Consider the following 10250-nt stretch of genomic DNA (forward strand, 5'->3'; position numbering starts at 1 on the left):
ATCCTGGAAATGTGTACCCCACCTCTTGCCCATTGACAGCTGGAGATGGGCACCAGCACCCCTGGCAACCCCACAAGGGATAGACGTGTTAGAAGATGGATGTTTTAATGTAATAAGGGGAATAAATAGTGAATCTGATTTTATGTGGAAAAAGTAACAGCTGCCTATAACTACTAACCGGTTGCTCCATCCTCCACGTCAGTGGTTGCATTCAAGAGTTTATCATTTCTGGCAATAAATCTTTTACGTCACGGTAAAATTACATAATTGTTTGAATTCATCCATATTGGAGCATTTCGAGAATGAAGGCCCTGTTTAGGTAACCTTGTCTGCAAAATGAATTTTTGCTGTATTTGTTCGTTCACAAACACACAAGAATCCATCTTGTCCCGCTCCGGCTTCAGCCATTTGGGTCTGAACCAAAAACGGTTCGGGCCAATCACGTTGCAGTATTCTGGTTTAAGGCGGGACGTACAGTTGTGACAAAATCAAGTGCCGCTGAGGCCACAGCCAAACCAGAATAAACACGGCACCGCAGGAGGACGCACGCGTAGCTGCTGCTATCGCATCTGTTAAGTCAGAATACGTGATTTCTTCTTCAAAAGGAGAACAGCAAAAAGTGCCTTGACTAGCTTACAGTCTTGTGGTTTCTCATGAAGTCTGCTGCTTACATTTTAATTTGATACCATGATTGGCTAAAACCAATCTTTGTTAGGCGGGCACTAGGTGACGCTTCGCCCAATCAGGTCGGAGAGTTCTGCTGAATGTCCCTCCTTTCTCCAAACGGATTCAATGGGAGCAGTCCCAGATTGATAATGTGCAGAACGGAGAGTGCTACACAATATAAATCTGGCTGGCCAGATTACTGTTTAATCATCAAAGATCAGACGTAAGTCCAGCCTTTGACTAGGCCACTCCGAAACCTGAATTTATTTTGTTTGTTTTTAAGTCCCCAAGAGGTGGACTTGCAGCTGCGCTTTGGATCACCGTCTTGCAGCGTAACACAAGTGCAGCTCATGGACTGATGCCCGGACATTGTCCTTCAGGATTTTCTCCTGCAGGACAAAAGGTCATGGCTCCATCAGGTACGCCAGCTTTTCCAGTTGGTTCGGTCATCAGCATTATGTTCTTCTAACTAGGGTTGTCACAATACTAAAATTTCAAACTCGATATCAATACCCGGGAAAATATTCAATACTCAATACCATTTTCAATATCATGGGGATTTAAGAAAAGAAAAAAGAATCAAAAATATTTTTGATTTTAATTATTTTAATTTCTCAACAGAATCACCAATGCTAGTTAAATATGTGTGCAGATAAATGCTAAATAAATAACCCAAATATAACACATGCCTAGTAGCATGCTAGCCACAGCTAATCACACAGCATATATGCGCACCATTGCTCCGGCTAACATCAGTAATACGTTTAATGTATTATATTAAATTATGAATGGGAACTTTAATTTATTAACCTGTCAGAATTCATCATGAAGACCAGGGTGTCGCTCCTTGACATGATTGGCCAGGTTTGTTAAGCTGCTTGACTGCACACACACAGGCTTGTAAATATATTTGGGTTTCTTCTTCTTCGTTTGCCACATATGGAAAATATTTAGTATCGATACCATGCCAAATTAGCATTGTATCCAGATACAGCGTTTGAGTATCGATACTTTTGACAACCCTGCTTCAGAAACGGTTTTCCGGTGCTCAGCAGTAGTTTTATAACCTGACAACAGCCAGCTGCATGTCTCGCTCCACCTAGCTCCACTCACATACATCTGGGACATCGCCCATTGAGAGTGATTTCCCCAACCAAATTTATGGTCTGGCCAATCAGGACGCAGGGCGGGTGTTTCCTGGATGTGACGTAGTGGAGAAGCGACCGTGAGATTCCAACAACAATGGCGGCTTGCATCGAGGAAGCAAGCGTTAGCATTGATGCTGCTATTTCTTCTGTGTTGTCCAATCTACCTAATATTGTTTCATTAAAAGAACATCAGAGAACGGCTCTGAAGGCTTTTGTTGGTGGAAACCATGTTTTCACCCTTCTCCCGACCGCATTTGGCAAGCGGTTAGCCGCTAACGAGCGGTTAGCCCCTAACTGTTAGCGGTTAGCGCAAACCATATTAGGAGGCCTTTAGTCCTCAACGCGGTCCGCCCGGGATCGACTCCGACCCGCGGCGCTTTGCCGCCTGTCTTCCCCCCTCTTCCTGTCAGCTCACTGTCAATAAAACGCGTGCCACTAGTGCCGCAAACACATTTTCCCTGCGTCGCTCTCATCAGCGTCACGGGTTGGCTTCGGTGTGAGTGGTTGAAATAGCACGTCGATAAAGATGACAGACAAGTGGCTTATCCAATCATATGCAAGAATTTTTGATAAGGCCCAGCCTTCAATAAAGGCAATTCCTATGGCGGTGTCCCAGATGTATGTGAGTGGAGCTAGGCGGAGCGAGACATGCATCTGGCTGTTGTCAGGTTAGTAGTTTTAGCCTTGGAAATCTCCCATGGATGCCATGTTTGCCCAGTCTGTTTCTTCTAGTTCGACACCGACCATAACTGAGGACGTTGAGGCCTACAGTGCTCTAGATGCCGTTCAACGTTCTTTTGTGACAACCTAGACAAGTTTTTGATGTGCTTGTGTAATTAATTCTTGTAAGCTGGCCATCGCTGGAAGGTTTGCCATATTTTTCCACATATACATAAAACCTCTCACTGCGTCTCCGTGGAGTCCCTTGGCTTCGTAACCCTTTCAGGTTGCTTTGTTCGTTTTCATTTAGAACGTGTTGCTTTTTGAGACCTTTTAGCCTACTTCATGATGTCAGACAGGTTCTGTTTAAGTGATCCCCCCCCTCACCGTTCTAGCAGTTAAATGTGTCTAGTGGGAACTAACAACAAAATGTGGTTAATCACTGTTAATTCATGACTTAACGCAGGTGTGGGGTGGGACCTGTGTTGTCACCCAAGACCAGGTTCATTTGATTGGGTTTTTTTTCTCTAATAAATGAAATCATCGTTTGAAAACTGTTCTTTCTCAGATTGTCCTAGTCTGATATTAAACGTTGATGCTTTGAAACCTTTAAGTGTGACATTCTGATGTTTGTTGGTTCTTTGAATGGATCAGGAAAGCAGTTATTTTGGGTTTAAAGGCATTCTCAGACCCTCGTTCTGACTTCAGAGGTGAATGAAATGCTGCATAAGAAGCATCTTTACGTGATTCCTGGCAGTTTGAACTTGGGGTTCTTAAAATAATGGTTTGAGACGTTTCTGAAGGAGCAAAAGTGAAAAAATTTCTTGAGCCATTCCTTGTTTAAGCAGTGGGTGCTTATTAGCTCTACAATAGTCTCCATATTTACCTCAGAATGCATGTAATCTTCTTCGAAAGACAACTAAAGGCAGTCCAACTATCACTAGTACAACAGCGTGAGAACCAAGTCTCCGGGTTATTGTTTGTAGAACATTACTCGAGATAATCTTGTTCAAATTGTAGTCAATTAAAATCTCAGACAGGTTATAAATGTGGTCAACCCAAAAGTTTCATGTCAAAACTGTGCTGCTCAAAGATTTGATTGTTGAAGGTCTTTAAAGTCCATGCAAACTGAAGAGAGACGCAATGACATTTTTTGTAGTCACCTTTGAAGAAATGCTGCACCGTCTCCAACAGCAAAGCACTGATCCATGTCCTGATGCTGAGGGCAGTGCATGCACACATGAGGGCTTTCTCAGGGTTAGATTACAAAGCAGAACCACACATCTTTACACTTCCAGGTGACTGAGCTCGTCTTCCTGCAGTATCATTTAGTATCTTTAAAAAGCATCCCTCCAAGCGCCATGCTGAGTACGTCTCCGTTTAGTTCAGTCCCTTGTTATCACTGACAGCCACACCTCGCACGACTCACCCAAACTGGGTGGAGAGGGAGCGAAGGAGCATGAAATACGGGTCATACCCCGCAAACGGAAAAACAGGACCAGCGAGTTGACCGAGTCTCCTGCAGGAAAAAAAGAAAACATACGCAAGAAAACATGCCGTTAGCTCAGGGGTGTCACACTACAGTCCTTGAGGGCCGGTGTCCTGCAACTTTTGTGTGTCTGGCTGCAAACTGAGGAGCTATTTCAGCCATTTGATTCAGGTGTGTTGGACCAGGGACACATCTAAAGGTTGCAGGACACCGGCCCCCGAAGACTGGAGTTTGACACCGCTGTTAGCTCAACGTAGTTTACCTAACAGCGGTCATGGTAGACGAACGAGTGTCTGAGAGTGAAGTCATGACAACCTGAATAATTGCCATATAAGAATAGAAAAATTAAATAACAGAAAACTAAAGGTGGCGCTAAACTGGATAAACGGTCTGCCTGTTTAAAACGTGCAAAACTTTCCTATAAGAATCTCATAGAACCGGAAGCTGACTCCTTAACCAATCCTGAATGCTAATTAGCAGAAAAATCAGACATCACATAGAAAAATAAGAATTGGGGGGCATGCTAACGAGGAGGAATCGTGTAAAAACTGTAACAATACATCAATCCACATCAATACGTCGATTAAACGCTTAACGATACAATTACATAGACGCAAAATGAAAACATCGATCCTCCTCGTCTTTAAGCTATGCTTTTATTTTGAAATTCACTAGACTATAGTAAACAGAGGATTATTATTAGTGTATATAATTATAAAATAATTTATTATTAATAATAAAATAATAATAATAATAATAATAATAATAATGATAATAATAATAAATGTGTTTATATTAAACAATTTTTTATTTAAATGCGTAACGCCTGTAAGAGCTTAGAAATTAAACAGTCAGATATCATTATTGTTTTTTTTTGGGAGTTGATATCATTATAAATAACAGTTCTAGGCAGATGATATCGCATCATATCGATCTCAGACTGTTGAATCGAATTTAATGAAAATTGTCGGGTTACAGACTGTCAAATCTGCAAACATAACGTCGTCCAAACAAATCGATACAACATCGTATCGTGATAAAGCTGCTGATTTACACCCCAAGTGAACGCATGATGTTAGTAAAAAAAAAAAAACTTAAAAGAAAATGCTCCAGCCGAACCATAACGGGCGTTCGCCGTTCATAGAAACATACACCAAGATGGACTTTACGACGCTAAGTGAGGAAAAGGGAACCTAAAATATGTTAAACGGAGATGAGAAAAATAATTAGGGATGATGATTGATGAACGTTTGATGAATATAATTCAAAACATCCTCGTGTTGTTAAAGAAAGCCTTGCCTGGAAGAATATATTCTGATATTTCACCACACGGTCAGGGTTTTAATGTAGACCCTTACAAACATATATGGTGGTTTAGATATATCGGGATCAAGTAAGGTATTATATTTTAATTATTTCACAGAAGACATCTCCTTAAACAACGAGCATTTCCTCAGGAAAAATGCACACTCAGGATCCTTGGGACCCAAAGAGGCAAAATGCAAAAAAACTCTTTTTTCTTTAAATGAAATGTATAACTCTGTACATAAACTGTAGGATAAAGGCTAAAAAAAGACATGTGTGAAACAGGAGAAATGGATAGTGTTAACAGGAAAACAGGAAAATGAATGACCTCCACAGAAAAGGGCATTTTCACAGCTCTTTTTTTCTTTTCTTTCCCTGTGTTTTTGTTTACCAACCTTAAGCGTAGATGAGCCTCCAACATTACGAGATCAGCGTCTCAACGGTTACATCATCCTCTCTTTCTGCTGCTGTCACCTTCAGCAGCCTTGACCAGTTTACTTATTAACCTCTAGATAAATGAATGAACACGTGGTTTGATCTGTGGCCTTAAAAGCAGCGGACGCATAACGTCAGCGCACATCCGTGAGTGTCCAAAACTAAAAGGCAATAGAACCTTAAACCTTTCTTAGAAAAAAAAAACCTTTTGAGTTTAACTGCAAAATGCAACAAACAGGTACGGACACAAACTAAACAAGCGAGAATATTAAATATTAAGGCTTATTTGAATAAATCCTGTTGTTCAGTTGTGGCTTCAGAGCTGATGAAGACTCCTGGATAAGCGTTGAAACGTATGGGAATGTGCACAGGCGTCTTTTCCTCCGTTCATTTGTTTTTCTATCAGTTTATCCTGTTCAGACTTGTGATGGAGCTGCAGCCCGAGGCGACAGCCAAACCATTTAGATCCCATGGCCATCAGCAGTCAGGGACGCCCATATTTAATTTAGCTCTACTTTAATTTAACAGTTTAACGTTGCTTAACCAAAGAACAAACAAAAAACAAAAATATCTGAAAACTTTAATAGAGAAACTAAAGAGGGATTCTATCAATTTAAAAACAGCTACAATAACAGTAATTAGCATGACAAAACCCAACATGCATGCTTTTGACTGTGGAGGAAAAATAAATTAATCCATCTTTAAATAAAATAAAAAAACTGTGCCACCAGAAGAGGCAAAATCCTAACATATATGCCTTCACAGCCAAGCTCTGAATCATGCAGGACCCTTTGTTGTTGTGCAGCCACAGTCCTAACCGCCTCACAAGCACGGCAAATTGCACAGAAACAAAAAAGGTGACACAACAGCCGCCAAATACTCCAGACTGGTATGCAAAGCGGTAATCTGGTCCCTTTGTAGTGGTAAAAGTGCTGCTGTGTGCTTCCATACGGTCACTGGGTGATTTCCAGAGGTACGATCACACTTATAATCATAAATGTTTTTTTTACCCCTAAACGTTCAGAATAAGGACACCGCAGCGTTATCGGTGGGTAGGATGATTTAACTTTGGAGGTGAGGATGTTTTGACGCTCACAGATGGCAGCCATGTTGGATTTCAGGTCAAGGGGCTTCCAGCTTTTCCAGTCAAACATGGAAATCCCAACTTCAGAGTTCGAATTGAACACAATATTCAGTCGGTAACAAAGTCAGCGGGACGTACTTAGAGGGGTGTCCCGGCTCACTGCTAATAATAATACGAAGAGTTTAAAACCCAAAAAGGAGATGTTAACAAACAGATATTATCCATTAGCTTAAAATACAGACACTTACACAGTAATGCAGTTAATCACTGCAACTTTCTCTGTGTTTTGTATGCACTGCAATCATATTGGATTTTGAGAATGGCACTGCTGATATTTTCCATCTCAAAACTTCTACTTTTGCAGCGCGGACTGGAAGCCTGAGCATCTCCCTTAACGACAGCGATTTCTTTGACCTTACAGAGGATATAGATTTGAAAGATGAACAAATGTGTAGCTTTGGAACTTCTAAGGAACTAAAGTGTTCCTCTCTGAAATAAATGCGATCATCTATAAAATGAAGAGCTTGCGTTCTCCTTACAGGACACAACTAAGGATGACGCGGCACATTGTGCTAAAGTAAACATACGCCTTGAACTTTTTCCACATTTTGTCAGTTTGCAACCTTAGACTGTGTGAGTAAGAAAAAAAGAAAGAAAGAAAAAGAAGGTTTTAACTCCTTTTAGACAAAAACTGCTCAGAGAGAGGTGTGTATTGCTGAGTCACTACTTTTAGACCCACTTTCACTACAATTATAGGTGCAAGTCAATTGGGGCGTGTCTGCGTCAGCTCCGAACATCTCCACAGTTTGACTTTCCTGTTTCTTTGCCAAATAGATGAAATAAACTCATATTGAAGAGAGAACATCTGTGAACGTTCATTTTTCAAAGCTTGCCACACGAACTCATCTGGATTTAGGCTGAGACTTCGACTGAGCCGTTCTAACACGCGAATCCGCCTTGATCTGAACCGTCCCGCCATATCGCTGTTGCTATGTTTAGAGTTGAAGTCTTGCTTAAAGGTGAACCTCCACCTTAGTCCTCTGCCACATAGAATTTGGATTGCGTCCAATTATGTTCCCCCCCCCCCCCCCCCCCCCCCCCAATCAACTGTGATGAGTTTAACTACACCTATGGAAGAAAAGTATCACCACAGCATGATGCCGCCACCGCCATGTCTCATTTTGGGTGCAGTGTGTTTACGCTGTACGGTGTTAGCATTTTTCTCCACACTTAGCATGTCGCATGTAGGCCAGATAGGTCAGTTCAGGTCAAATCCGATCAGAGCACCATCTTCCACGTTTGGTGCATCCCTTTAAATAACATGAGGCAAACAGGGATTTTTTTTTTTATGGCTGTCAACAACGGCTTTTTTCTTGCCACTCTGCAACAAAGGCCAAATCTGCAGAGTGCACGACTGATCATAATCGCCTCCACGGGTCTTTGAATCCGAGTTGTGCAGCTCTGCATCTCCTCCAGAGTCTCCAAAGCCGTCTTGGCTGCTTCTCTTCCTAATGCTCTCGTTGCCAAGCAACGAGATTGCCTATCGGTCTGGAAGGACTAACTGCGATGGCTTTTAGGTTGGCAGATTGGCTATAATCTCACCTTCCGGATGATAAACAGCGCTCTGTGGGATGAAAACTTTTGTTTATTTATTTTTAAAATAACCTAAACGTAAAACGATTTATTCACACACACACAGGCACATTTACTTTAGAAGACTACGCTAGATTTTATTAGGCGCTACAGAGTAGATAATCTCTAGCAGGCACATTTGCACGCCACATTATTCAGATTTTTATTTGTCCAAGTTAACTGAGGTTTGTGTTTGTCCCAAAAATGTCAACAAAGGGTAGGAATTAATTTGCAAGGCACTGTAAGCAGCACTTTTAGATATGCATACAAGTTAAAGAGGCTTTTTTTTTTAGCAAGAAACATTCATGAAGCGAACTGGTTTTCATGCATTTTCCACGGGAAAGCTGCGGAGGAGGAAGATGAGGAGGAAGAGCATAGACTACGACGAGCGGACTTGCGTGCTGCGGTGGGACGGGAATGTTAGGAACGCCAAGGTGAGAGTTTCTGACCGTGATTCATGACATTTCTCACGGACTAAAGTGTCACGATGAGCTCAGCGGAGAGACACCTGGAAGCATGGGAGCGGCGGCAGCCCGACGCTTTCCCCACGGCAGGAGGCGAAGTTTCACCCACAACACCGACACGCTCTGTGAAATTAAACCAGCCTGTCTGAGAAATAATGTCTTCTACCAGCTCATGTCGAGTTTAGAAAAAAACAAAAAAACAACAACAAAAAAAAAAAAAACTCGGTTTTAATCTCAAAAGGTGACGACTTTACGTTTTTCTCTAACTTAACCAGCTCAGTCCGTCAACGTCAGAAACCTGCAAACAGTTGCCTTAAAAGAAACAAAAAAAATAAAAAAATAAAAAATAAAAAAACAAGCAGTCCCCTGTTCTTACCTGTGTGAATAATCAAACCTGGAGCAGGACGCGTCGAAGGCGAAGCCCAACTTTCTGTTTCCTTTAAGGCGAAATAAAGGGAGCAGGTTTGTAGCCTATCTGTACACAGCGCCCACCAAACAGAAAGAGAAAAACAAAACAGCGAAGACACCGTGGGAGGAACAAGTGCACAAATAAAAAAAATGGGGCTGGAAGATGAAGGGAGTGTTTTAAGAGAAATCCCAGCCTCCTCTCTCTCTCTCCAAGTATCATAGCCCTTCCTTCTCTGAATAGAGTGAATCTCTGGTCCGTGAACGCATCACAATGCTTGTGTTTGCCAAACAACGCTCTTTAGAATGAGGTATGGCAAGACGTTTGTGTATTTATTTATTCGACATTCTTGACTTCGGCCTTCAAAGTTGTCCTCAGTTACTGATAATAATTGCACACAATTTTCTATTTTAACGTCACCGGGGGTGGTTATTCTAAATTATATTAAAACTGGGTGCATGATATCCTGCTGTTTAATTTAAATCTAATAGATCGGGTAGTTTCTGTCCTTTTTCATGTTTGGAGCAGATTATGAACAGGTTCTACTCAATTTATTTACAGTCATGCCCACGAGCTTTGAGATTGACAGAAATTTAGTTTTTTTCCCCCCGTATTTGTTGCATCGGTTTTGATGGTGGCCATGAGGACTGATCAGTTGAAATCCAGAAATGCATTAAAAATTAAGTTAATCACAACCCCCCCCCCCCCCCCCCCCCTTCAGCTTAAATAGCACAAGCATTGTTTCAATGATCTTATCAACAGCTCAAGGGGAAGTGTTGATCAGGACATGGCAGCTGGTATCCCTGTGATTGAATTAGAAGAGCAGATGTCATTTTTCTTTGTACTGTGGCATCACAGGAAAGGATGCCGCCACTCGCAACATGGCACCCAAGTAAACCATTTATTAAACCACTAAGAACTTCACGGAAAGTCCAGCAAGTATCAAGATGAATGAAGTGTA

At 41.6% G+C, this 10250-nt stretch overlaps 1 protein-coding gene across 3 annotated transcripts in view; it reads right to left on the reverse strand.

Annotated features, from left to right (window-relative positions):
* The window catches only part of arhgef18a (rho/rac guanine nucleotide exchange factor (GEF) 18a), a 30583-nt gene extending 21073 nt beyond the window's left edge, over positions 1 to 9510 (reverse strand). The window contains exons 1-2 of one of the 3 annotated variants that reach the window (XM_021320004.2): positions 9260 to 9510; positions 8928 to 9006 (exon numbers count right to left, since the gene is read on the reverse strand). The gene's annotated coding sequence lies outside the window, so the exon portion shown is untranslated. Of the gene's footprint in view, positions 1 to 3637; positions 3904 to 8927; positions 9007 to 9259 lie in introns of those variants that run through there. The other 2 variants (XM_012869515.3, XM_021320005.2) reach the window with 2 other exon arrangements.
* Between the last annotated feature and the right edge of the window lie 740 nt (positions 9511 to 10250).

Source organism: Fundulus heteroclitus, chromosome 6 (assembly GCF_011125445.2).
Source record: "Fundulus heteroclitus isolate FHET01 chromosome 6, MU-UCD_Fhet_4.1, whole genome shotgun sequence".
NCBI lineage: Eukaryota > Metazoa > Chordata > Actinopteri > Cyprinodontiformes > Fundulidae > Fundulus > Fundulus heteroclitus.